Here is a 12,866-nt window from a genome sequence, read left to right on the forward strand (position 1 = left end):
ATATCTACCTTGTTCCTTGGAGGATTTCAAAGACTGAATGTATGAACCTTGAAATCTTTGGTAGTATTTGTAAAGTCTGTGGGTTGTGCAGTTAATAAATACACAGACTTCAGAAGTAACAAACAAACAGGTCTTTACTATTTGGAGGTCCGGGCGAATCTGCCCCAGCAATCATGCCACAACACTTATATACTGGTGTGGTCACTATCGGTATTACAGTATACAGAAGCCAAACAAATAGTGCCACACCTAAAGTAGTTCCCTTAAAGGTGAACGGTTACATTCAATAGTTCCCTTAAAGATAGACGGGTACATACACTACAATCCTCCCTTTTTAGCTTATTACTTACAGAGTCCCCATTAAACATACATATCTTCAAATTCCTATAAAACAAATTACAGATATAATCTCGGTGGAGTCAATGTCATATAAAACAATTTACAAATATAATCTCGGTGGAAACAGTTCACAGGTTCAGTCTCTGCGGAAACAGTTCATAGATTCAGTCTCTGATCTTGACTCATTCCGAACAACATTTCTTTGGTGTAGCCGGTTCACCTGGCTAGCGTGACTCCTCCATAGCTTTTTTCTTGACGTAACAGCTTGAACTTTCGTCCTGTTGAACCAGCAGTGCGGACTTTTACAACCAACTGGCTGTCTTGACATTTTCCAGTTTTTCAACTAATTTAGCTCCTTTCGTAATGTCCCGCCTGGACTGGTAGAAGTGCTAATATTTTAGACAGTTATTATCTTCTGCTTCTTCTTTTTCTTTTCTGCCTTTTTGAAACTCTCGGAGCTCCTTTCTCGGCTGCCAGCTGTAGTGCCACCAACTCTCTATGTTCCTTAGACCTTAAGTGCTTCATCCGGATTTCAGCACTTTGAGAGTTTTCATCACAAGCTGGGCAGACCACATCCTCGTAATATTCAGTGTCACTCAACAGGTCATGGTAATATTCAGGTTCGTCCTGAGTTAGGCCAGCGAGAGAGACTTCTTCTTCCTCCTCACCCGTCTGGACGTTAGCTGACGGTGGTTCCTTCCCTAAACATCTTTCTTGAAAAGCCTTCTTCATGCATTCATATTCATCCCGCTCTTCCTGGGTTATCTGCCATTCCTTCACGACGGACCTCATTTGTGAGTTCAATACCTTCCTTCCCATCGGTAATTGCGTTATCAGGCTATTTAACCCTTCTACTGAAATAACGGTTTCCACATTCTTCTGTTCACCTTGACGTGATTCAATGTACTTTTGGCATCCTTGTAAAATTTGTGTTGCCACCTCAGCTATCTCTGTGACTTTTGAGAGCTCCGAACTCGTTCCCCCTGAAGATTGAAGCTCGTGTTCAGATTGTTCCCCTTGCCGAGTCTTGTCCTTCAGCATATGAAGGAGTTGGCCGACCGTTAACTCTTCCCTGGGAACACGGTGGATCAGAGTCTTCTCCATTTCATCCACCTCTTTCTCCAATACTTCCACCTTACGTTCCTCTTGAACTTTGGCTTTCAGCGCTCGGCAAAGTTGCGCCCTGATGCTCTCTAGTTCATGTTCAGGGACCATTCTTACAGTGTCCTGTTCTTCCACTGAAAGGATTCCCAGTTGAATCTGTTCTTCAAGTTGTTGAACCTCGGTCATTGCCGCCTCATACTTGTCTTGGGTGTCCTTCAATGTTTTTATAAGTTCTTGGACATCCTGTCTTTCATGCTCTGCCATGATTTTCACCTCCAATTGCTCATCTATGGATGGAGCTTCTATCGATGAGTCTGTCTTGGCCTTGAGTTCATCAAGAATTTCCTGCAGCCTTTGGACTTCTTGCTCATGTTCAACCTTTAGTTGTTCATATGCTTCTACTGAAACTAGCTTTTCGGAGGCTGCCGAGTTAACCCCCTCCAGAATTGTAGCCTGGGCCTGTTCATACTGTTCTTTCAACTTCTCACACTCTGCTTGTAAGGAGTCGTAGAGAAGAACTGGAATAAAATCCTGGCTCCCTGAAGATTCCTCTTCCTTTGGTTCATTCTGTAAATATTCTAGTTCCTGAACAGCCTCAGGGGAATGTGATTGGTATTTGACCACGATGGCTCTATGGTCGCTCTCTGCTTGAGCTAGCTGTCTCTGTAGTCTTTCCAGGTTCCCCCATTCGGTGTCCCAGAACTTTTCCATATTTTTCATCTCCTGTACGAGACGGTCACTCAACTGTTCTAATTGTTGTCGTACTTTGACATAAGTTTGCGTCCGAGCTCGGTGTTCTTCCGTCATGGATGAATCCTTTGCTTGAACAGGCTCAGAATTCTCTGTCAACCTGGAGTTCTGCTCTGCAGCTTTATTCTTCTTGGTCACATAAGTCCTTCTGCATGTCTTCGTTTTCTTTCCCATCGTCGGCAAGTCCCTTTTAGCCTTGTCTTCCATTTCCGACTTGGTCTTATCATCATCCATTCCAGAATCTGAGCTAATAGCTTGCACCGAGTCCTCCCTCATTATGGCTTTTAGGTAATGCCATTCCATGTCTATTTTCTTAATCCACTCCCGTCCTAGAAGTGGTGGTCCTCCCTCAGATAATACGTACAAGTTCATTCTTGGGTGTTCTTTACCCCTATCTCTCACCTTGACTCTTATTTTCCCCACGGGGTATACGTTATGCCCCGTGTATGTCTGTAATACGAACTTGGTATTTCTTAAAGGTATGCGAGAGAATAGCCGGTGGTAGTCCCTTTGGTTGATGACTGATAGAGCTGATCCAGTGTCCAGCTCCATTCTTACTTGGACTCCAGCTATTTTTAGTATGGCCCAGATGGCCTGTAGATCCGTTTCTTTACCCACATTGTGGATTCTCAGACTACCCAGCTCCTGGTTGTTTGGGTCTGAGTCTGAATTCTGTTCGTCTGAACTCTTCTCAGCCACCTTGTGTACCTTGTTGTACTTTTCTGGTGGTGGCTTCCTTTGATTATTGGTCTTTTTCCCGGACCGGCATACCTTCGCGATGTGACCCAGTTTGCCACACTTCCTACACTCTTGGTTCTTAAACCAGCATTGATTCTGGTCATGCGTTGTCTTCCCACAACGGTAGCATTTTGTTGTGCTTGAAGTAATTTGGTCCACCCCGAGTGCCGCCGCCTTTAGTTGCATTTCCGCCGTTCCTTTTGCTGTGGCTTCGTGCGATGCAGCTATAAGGACAGCCCTGTCCAGTGTGAGGTCGTTCTCTTCCAGTAGTCGCTTCTGCGTCCCTTCTTTGGACAATCCGCATACGAACTTGTCCCGCAGCGCTTCTGTCAGATTCCCTCCGAACTGGCAGTATTTCGCTAGCCTACGCAGTTCGACCAAGTATTCCGCATTGCTTTCGTCTTTCTTCTGCGTTCTTGCGTAGAATTTGAATCGTTCAGCCAGCATCAGCGGTGTGGGGTTCAAGTGGTCCTTCAGCACAGCCACAATCTCTTCGAAGGTCTGATCCGCTGGTTTATTTGGTGCTATTAGATGCTTCAAGAGCCCGTATGTTTTTGCCCCCATCGAGTTTAGCAATGTTATCGCCTTGTCGTCTTCCTCTATTTTGTTGGCTTCACAATAGATCTCTATGCGTTCCACGTACGTGGCCCAGTCTTCTATTTCAGAATTAAAGTCGTTAATATTCCCTCGCTTAGGCATCTTTCTTCCCTTGGGAGCAGCACCAGTATTTCTTTAAGTATTCTTATTTATTTGTTTGTTTCTAAGATGGTGGTTTTCCCACGAAATCGGCGGTTTCCCGCTCTTTCCTTCTCTCCCCGCCCACTTCAATGGCGGTATGTCAATCAAGATGGCGGTTTTCCCGCGAAAATGGCGGTTCCCCGCTCTTCCTTTCTCGCCCCGCCCACTTCAATGGCGGTTTCCCGCTTCTGGCGTCTTCTCCGCCTAATGGCGGCTTCCCGCGTTTCTTCCCGGTGGAAGGGGTACGCTTCCCCCACAGCGGACAGGTTCAGCCGCTGGCTGGCTACCGCACAGCTCCCCTTACTCGGCTATGTCTTTTCCTCCTGCCCGCACGGCTCTACCGGCGCTGGGTACACCCCGTTAACGGAGGACAGTTCAGCCGCTGGACTGGCTCTCGCGCAGTCTCTCTCTCCGTACCCGGCTCTGTCGCTCTCTCACCCGCACGTTCGGTGCTACCGGCCCTGGGTACCCCGTTGGTGGAGAACAGCTCAGCCGCTGGACTGGCTCTCGCGCAGTCTCTCACCCCGTTTTCGGCTGTGTCTCTCACCCACTCCCGCACGTTCGGTTTTGCCGGCTCTGAGTACCCCGTTGGTGGAGAACAGCTCAGCCGCTGGACTGGCTCCTCGCAGGCTCTCACCCGCACGGTTCCCGTTCGCCTCCCCAGCCCTCTCGCAGACCGGTGTTTCCCTCCCCGGCTGCGGCTGGGTTTCTCTTCCCGCGCCTACTCGCAGGCTCAGCGCTTCGTGGCTGCGGTCGCTGCCCGGATTTTTCCCGCCGATCGCTGTCCGGCTGTCACCCGACGCCGTTGGACCCGACTTTTGGCCGGCACAGCTCCCCCTCGACCGAGGTCGAGTGCTCTGCCCTTATCCTCCGGATACTTCCACACCTTCCCCTATTCACAGTCTCTTCGGCCGCCTTGTTTCTTGCTGGTCGGCTCACTCCGCACCGTGGCAGAAGGGTAGTCAGTGCCTGTTGCTGATACGCTTTTGTTGTTAGTCTTCCTGCTTTCTGATGTTGCAGCCTCGTGTTTTCTTTTGGTAGCACGACGAGGGCGGTTGTCTCTCTTCGACGCTCTTCGTTGCTTTTGGTAGTCTTGCCGCAGGGTACGATCGGACTCGTCGCCACTGTAAAGTCTGTGGGTTGTGCAGTTAATAAATACACAGACTTCAGAAGTAACAAACAAACAGGTCTTTACTATCGGAGGTTAGGGCGAATCTGCCCCAGCAATCATGCCACAACACTTATATACTGGTGTGGTCACTATCGGTATTACAGTACACAGAAGCCAAACAAATAGTGCCACACCTAAAGTAGTTCCCTTAAAGGTGAACGGTTACATTCAATAGTTCCCTTAAAGATAGATGGGTACATACACTACAGTATTCTTTAAAGGATGTGTTTATTTGCAACACCTAAAGCTCTGATTGGTTCCTTTGGATCACAAGTCCTGATTGCTGATTGGTCCCTTTGGAGGACAAGACACACCCAGCAGTTTCTCTGGAATGTGTAATTAGATCCTCCCAGCCTCCGTAATCAGTGACTTTGCAAAGTGTAATTCGAGCCATTCTGACTGCGTACTCCAGACAGAACAGAGCTCACTTGGAACAGACAGGGATCACCCTCGTGGGTTAAGACCATCTCCCACCCCCCAAACAACTTCCTGACCTCCTCCCCGCCCAACATCCTGACCCCCTCCCCACCCCACCCAACTTCCTGACCTCCTCCCCGCCCCACCCAACTTCCTGACCCCCCTCCCCACCCCACCCAACTTCATGACCTCCTCCTTACCCGACCCAACTTCCTGACCTCCACCCCTCCCTCTCTCTCTCCCCTCCCTCGCTCTCTCCCCCTCCAATCTCTGCTTTCTTTCGGCCTCCCCCCTCTCTCGATGCCTGCTCCCTCTCTGCCTTTCTCTCTGCCCGAATCTCTCTCCCTCTCTCTCCACGCCCCCAGCTTCCTCTGCCCCACTCTCTCTCTCTCTCTCCCACTCTCTCTCTCTCTCTCTGCCCCACTCTCTCTCTCTCCCACTCTCTCTCTCTGCCCCACTCTCTCTCTCTCTCTCTGCCCCACTCTCTCTCTCTCTCTCTGCCCCACTCTCTCTCTCTCTCTGCCCCACTCTCTCGCTCTCTGCCCCACTCTCTCTCTCTCTGCCCCACTCTCTCTCTCTCTCTCTGCCCCACTCTCTCTCTCTCCCACTCTCTCTCTCTCTGTCCCACTCTCTCTCTCTCTCTGCCCCACTCTCTCTCTCTCTGCCTCACTCTCTCTCTCTGTCCCACTCTCTCTCTCTGCCTCGCTGTCTCTCTCTGCCCCACTCTCTCTCTCTCTCTGTCTCTGCCCCTCTCTCTCTCTGGGACTGGGGTGTGGGGTCTGGGACTGGGGGCGGGGCTGTGACTGTGGGCTGGGGGCGGGGCTGTGACTGGACTGGGGGCGGGGCTGTTACTGTGGACTGGGGGCAGGACTGTGGCAGGACTGGGGGGCGGGGCTGTGTCTGGGGGCTGTGAGCAGGGCTGGGACTGCCCTTTAAATCTCCACACACTATTGATGATTCCCCCCTCACCACTTCATTCACTGGAGGAGGCTCTAAATTCACTATATTAACATCTAAAGAGCCCTGCGTTTACACTGAAATAACCACAAATTGTACTACCAAAAGATACTTCTAGATGATTCATTGCACTGACAATTTCTCTTTCTTCCTTCTCCAACAGGGCAACAAGTGCACCGAGATGAGTGCCATCCTTGCCCACATTGCAATGTTGCTTTCACCACTGCAGATTTTCTTCAGAAACACATCAGAAGACATCCAGAATCCAGTGGACAAATTTCAGCAGGGCAATCTCCTCCTTCCAGCATAAAGTATCTTGCACAACGCAAAAATGGGCAGGGATCGTTCACACAAACTGTCCACAGGAGAGAATGTATAAAATCAGGAGATTTTCACCTAGACCAGCAGATCCACACAGGAGAGAGGCCACATAAATGTAGTGAATGTGGAAAGAGTTTCACACGGGCAGGGGACCTCCATAATCACGAGCGGATCCACACAGGAGAGAGGCCGTATAAATGTGCTGAATGTGGAGAGAGTTTCGCACAGGCAGGGCACCTCCATAATCACCAGCGGATCCACACAGGAGAGAGGCCATATAAATGTAGTGAATGTGGAAAGAGTTTCACACAGGCAGGGAGCCTCCACAAACACCAGCGGATCCACACAGGAGAGAGGCCGTATAAATGTGCTGAATGTGGAGAGAGTTTCACACGGGCAGGGCACCTCCATAGTCACCAGCGGATCCACACAGGAGAGAGGCCGCATAAATGTGCTGAATGTGGAGAGAGTTTCACAGAGTCAGGGGCCCTCCATAGACACCAGCGGATCCACACAGGAGAGAGGCCGTATAAATGTGCTGAATGTGGAAAGAGTTTCACACAGACAGGGGACCTCCACAAACACCAGCGGATCCACACAGGAGAGAGGCCGTATAAATGTGCTGAATGTGGAGAGAGTTTTGTTTACATCTATCAGTTGAAAGCTCACACGTGCTTTTAAACCTGCCGTCATTGTGGGGAATTCTTCAAGGATTCAACAGCTTTCAAAATTCACCTGAGAAAATGTTCCGAAACATAATGAAGAGAACGGTAACCAATTTATAATTTGACTAAGTTTAAATATTTCTTTCTATTTGAATGGCCTTCAATAACCACTAGTTATCTCAAATATTACTCATATTTATAATTCTTACCTTTCACTCTTTATGATAATATTTGTGTGTGGATTAAGATGGAATATAAGGGTAAATTCCACAATTCCTCGCTCCCAGTGAGGATTGGAGATTTGGGGCTCTGTTGCTGTAGCCTAATGTCTGATCCTCTCGTTCTGAAATTGTATCTTCTGACTGGGATTTCAAAATGTTCCCTCTGATATAAACTGCAGCATCTGCAGAATGTGTTTAATCTCCGTGAGTCTTTGTCCCACCGAGCTGTCACAGCCCCTTTATTCTGATGGTGAGAGATCGTTGGGATCGATGCTGTCTTTATGCAGTCTGATTAAATCTGTGTTGGTAAAGGTGCCTATCACAAAATATACTGTGTTAATAAATATAGTGACTGAAAAATTGTTGCCCATGAGATTTCGTGAACAGATGTTCAGTAAAATGTTGTTATTGTAGTTTTCAAAGTTTAAGAAAGTGTCGGCAAGAGTTTAAGCAGAAGCTGAATTTGAAAATTGTAAAGTTGGTTGAAATGTGTAATTTATTTGACACAGGCTCGACAGGCCGAAATGTGATTTAATTTGTATTATTGTGTATTGTATTTAAAATATTTCCATGCAAACTGGTTGATGTGTCTACATTGTCCAAGTAAAATCTATGTTGGTGTACAGAGTTATTCAAACATTATTAAACAAGCAAATTGTGATCTGATTCATTGTCATTGAGCAGTTTATTTAATGCTAATATATTTTAGCCTCCAGCCGGTTATAGATAGCGGTCGAGGGCACAAAATTGTGAAAGATCAATTGTTTTACAAGATGGCTCCTGGGCTGGCAGCTCCCGAGGGAGCTCCTTGGCCATCCGTTGCCATCCTTTGCTCTTTCTCCCCCAGTCTCCTCTCTTCTGCTGTTTAAGTTCCCCATGCTCTAATAGTGGGTGCAACAAAAACACATGATCTGGTCATTATCACATTGCTGTTTGTGGGAGCTTGCTGTGCACAAATTGGCTGCTGCGTTTCCCACATTACAACAGTGACTACACTTCAAAAGTACTTCATTGGCTGAAAAGCGCTTTGAGACGTCCGGTGGACGTGAAAGGCGCTATATAAATGCAAGTCTTTCTTTTTATTCTGAAAATGACTGAATTGCCTCTGATCCGAGGGGAGTCAGGCGGAAGGTTTGTTGGCGGGGCGAGGTGCGCCGGCCGGTGGGTTTAGCGCGGGGACACGGGGCCGGAGGGAAGATGGCGGCGCCCATGTGAGGGGGAAAAGCGGCTTCTTGTTGTTTAAAAGAGGAAGAAAACCGGGTTTAAAAAACCCGCCGGAGACGCGGAGAAAGAGCCGCCCTGGGAGTGGGCACCTGCTAGTCGCCGATAAGGCCCCGGAGTTGGGGTAAGTGGGGCCGGAGAGGCGCCGGGAGCGGGAATGAGTGGGCGGGCTGGGCCCTGGAGACTAGGCCCAGGTCCCCTTCCTCTCCCCTCCCCCAGCCTCAGGCCCAGGACCCACATTCAGCCCAGTTCAACCTGAGCAGCACTTTCACATTCCACTCAAACTTCTCATTCACTTCAACCTCTTACACTTAGTCACACTTAAAAACATTAGCTCATTTTAACCCCTCTTTAATTTTATTGTAATCTATTTGATTTAAAAAAACATGATCTTAATTTCTTAAATATAAATTTATTTTCTATTTTTTTAAATCTAACCTTATTCAAAGAAAGAAAGGCTTGCATTTATATAGCGCTTATCCCTCAACCAACATCACTAGAAAACAGATTATCTGGTCATCATCACATTGCAGTTTGTGGGAGCTTGCTGTGTACAAATTGGCTGCCGCGTTTCCTACATTACAACAGTGACCACACTTCAAAATACTTCATTGGCGTAAAGCACTTTGGGATGTCTGGTGGTAGTGAAAGGTGCTATATAAATGCAAGTCTTTCTTTTAAATGTACTGGGTCCAGTCCGTGTGGTGAAGGTGCTCCCACAGTGCTGTTAGGAAGGGAGTTCCAGGATTTTGACCCAGCGACGATGGAGGATCGGCCGATGTATCTCCAAGTCAGGATGGTGTGTGACTTCGAGGGAAACTTGGAGGTGATGGTGTTCCAATGTGCCTGCTGCCCTTGCCCTTCTGGGCGGAAGGAGCCGTGTCCCGGAGCAGAGACGCACCCAGGGCCCAGTGCAGGAGTGTCCTGCAGGATCCCTGCAGGAGTGTCCAGGGACTGACCAGGGATGGGACGCTATTGTTCCATAGACAAGAAAGAGATTCGCATTTATATAGCGCCTTTCACATCCTCGGGACATCCCAAAGCTCTTCACAGCCAATGATGTACTTTTTGAAGTGTGGTCACTGTTGTAATGTAGACAACACAGCAGCCAGTTTGCGCACAGCAAGCTCCCACAAACAGTGATGTGATGGGAACACCACCACCTCCAAGTTTCCCTCCAAGTCACACACCATCCTGACTTGTAGATATATTGCCGTTCCTTCATCGTCGCTGGGTCAAAATCCTGGAACTCCCTCCCTAACAGCACTGTGGGAGGAGTACCTTCACCACACGGACTGCAGCGGTTCAAGAAGGCGGCTCACCACCACCTTCTCAAGGGGCAACTAGGGATGGGCAATAAATGCCGGCCTTACCAGCGACGCTCACATCCCATAAATCCATGAATAGATTAAAAATAAGACCAGACCATCTGTTTTTAGTGATTATTGGTTGAGTGATAAATATTAACCCAGGACACCTGGGATAACTTCACCTGCTCTTGTTCCAATAGAGGCTGCAGAGTCTTTTACGTCCACCTGAGGGGGCAGACGGGGCCTCAGTTTAACGTCTCATCCGAAAGACGGCAGCTCCGACAGTGCGGCACTCCCTCAGCACTGCCCCTCCGACAGTGCGGCACTCCCTCAGTACTGTCCCTCTGACAGTGTGGCACTCCCTCAGTACTGCCCCACCGACAGTGCGGCGCTCCCTCAGTACTGCCCCTCCGACAGTGCGGCGCTCCCTCAGTACTGCCCCTCCGACAGTGCGGCGCTCCCTCAGTACTGCCCCTCCGACAGTACGCGTTCCCTCAGTACTGCCCCTCCGACAGTGCGGCGCTCCCTCAGCACTGCCCCTCCAACAGTGCGGCGCTCCCTCAGTACTGCCCCTCCGACAGTGCGGCGCTCCCTCAGTACTGCCCCTCCGACAGTGCGGCGCTCCCTCATTACTGCCCCTCCGACAGTGCGGCGCTCCCTCAGCACTGCCCCTCCGACAGTGCGGCGCTCCCTCAGTATTGCCCCTCCGACAGTGCGGCGCTCCCTCAGTACTGCCCCTCCGACAGTGCGGCGCTCCCTCAGCACTGCCCCTCCGACAGTGCGGCGCTCCGACAGTGCAGAGCTCCCTCAGTACTGCCCCTCCGACAGTGCGGCGCTCCCTCAGTACTGCCGCTCCAACAGTGCAGCGCTCCCTCAGCACTGGCCCTCCGACAGTGCGGTACTCCCTCAGTACTGCCCCTCCGACAGTGCAGCGCTCCCTCATTACTGCCCCTCCGACAGTGCAGCGCTCCCTCAGCACTGCCCCTCCGACAGTGCGGTGCTCCCTCAGTACTGCCCCTCCGACAGTGCAGAGCTCCCTCAGTACTGCCCCTCCGACAGTGCGGCGCTCCCTCAGTACTGCCCCTCCGACAGTGCGGCGCTCCCTCAGTACTGCCCCTCCGACAGTGCGGCGCTCCCTCAGTACTGCCCCTCCGACAGTGCGGCGCTCCCTCAGTACTGCCCCTCCGACAGTGCGGCGCTCCCTCAGCACTGCCCCTCCGACAGTGCGGCGCTCCCTCAGTACTGCCCCTCCGACAGTGCGGCGCTCCCTCAGTATTGCGCTGGGAGTGTCGGCCTGGATTATGTACTGAAGTTTGTGGAGTGAGACTCGAATTTTTCCTGCCTCAGCCTCTAAGTGAGCAACGTTTACTTTTGCTACTCTCTTCCTTCCTACATACTTGTAGATGCTCTTTCAATCTGTTTTTATATTTCTTGCTACTTTACTCTCATATTCTATTTTCTCCCTTTTTATCAATTTTTGGTCATCTTTTGCTGGTTTCTAAATCTCTCCCAATCCTCAGACATACTACGATTCTTCACAAGATTATAAGCCTCTTCTTTTAATGTAATAATCTCCTTAACATCTTCAGTTGGCCTCGGATGGACCACTTTTCCTGTGGCGTGTTTAACTCTCCATGGAATGTACATTCGTTGAGAATATACCTCGAACTCCCTCGCTAACGGCACTGTGGGAGCACCTTCACCACACGGACTGCAGCGGTTCAAGAAGGCCCACCACCACCTTCTCAAGGGGCAACTAGGGATGGGCAATAAATGCTGGCCTTGGCAGCGACGCCCACATCCCATGAATGAATAAATAATACATTAAAATGGTGGGTTGGCAATGTGTCAGCCAGTGGCTCAGTAAGTAGCACCCTCGCCTCTGAGTCAGAAGGTTGTGGGAAGTCCCACTCCAGAGACTTGAGCACAAAAATCTAGGCGGACACTCCAGTGCAGTGACAGGGTCGGACAAAGTCAACATGGATTTACAAAAGGTAAATCGTGTTTGAATAATTTACTGGAATTTTTTGAGGATGTAACTGGTAGAATAGGTAAGGGAGCTGTGGGTCAGTGATCAGTGTGGGACGGGGTTGATTCGGAGGAAAGCAGAGTAACAGCAGCCTGGGCACACGGCAGGAAGGAACAAGATAAACGGGGTGTTCGAAGGGAGGAAGTGATTACCTTCTCAGCGTAAAACGAGAGACACCAGCAGAGGGAGATAGAGAGAGGTGTGACTGAGTACAGTGAGTGATACAGAGAGACACCAGCAGAGGGAGATAGAGAGAGGTGTGACTGAGTACAGTGAGTGATACAGAGAGACACCAACAGAGGGAGATAGAGAGAGGTGTGACTGAGTACAGTGAGTGATACAGAGAGACACCAGCAGAGGGAGATAGAGAGAGGTGTGACTGAGTACAGTGAGTGATACAGAGAGACACCAGCAGAGGGAGATAGTGAGAGGTGTGATTGTGAGTGATACAGAGAGACACCAGCAGAGGGAGATAGAGAGAGGTGTGACTGAGTACAGTGAGTGATACAGAGAGACACCAGCAGAGGGAGATAGTGAGAGGTGTGACTGAGTACAGTGAGTGATACAGAGAGACACCAACAGAGGGAGATAGTGAGAGGTGTGACTGAGTACAGTGATACAGAGAGACACCAACAGAGGGAGATAGTGAGAGGTGTGACTGAGTACAGTGAGTGATACAGAGAGACACCAACAGAGGGAGAGGCCATAAAAGATAACCAAAACCCGCTAGACGCCATAATAACAGAAAAAGAACTTCTTGAAAAACTCAAGGACCTGCGACCAGGAAAAGCTTGCGGGACAGACGGCATACTAAACGAGATGATTAAACACGCAGACGACAAACTGAAACTGGCTATCCTAAAACTCTTCAACTTGGTTCTGAGT

At 49.7% G+C, this 12,866-nt stretch overlaps 1 pseudogene across 1 annotated transcript in view; it reads left to right on the plus strand.

Moving 5' to 3' along the window:
* LOC147109811 (histone-lysine N-methyltransferase PRDM9-like) overlaps window positions 1-8,087 on the plus strand; it is a 38,451-nt pseudogene extending 30,364 nt beyond the window's left edge. The window contains exon 12 of the transcript XR_015080155.1: window positions 6,378-8,087. The product of XR_015080155.1 is annotated as a histone-lysine N-methyltransferase PRDM9-like (transcript). The remainder of the gene's footprint in view (window positions 1-6,377) is intronic.
* The last annotated feature ends 4,779 nt before the right edge of the window (window positions 8,088-12,866 follow it).

Source organism: Somniosus microcephalus, chromosome 12 (genome assembly GCF_052327205.1).
Source record: "Somniosus microcephalus isolate GS21.2 chromosome 12, FLI_Smic_1.0, whole genome shotgun sequence".
Taxonomy (NCBI): domain Eukaryota; kingdom Metazoa; phylum Chordata; class Chondrichthyes; order Squaliformes; family Somniosidae; genus Somniosus; species Somniosus microcephalus.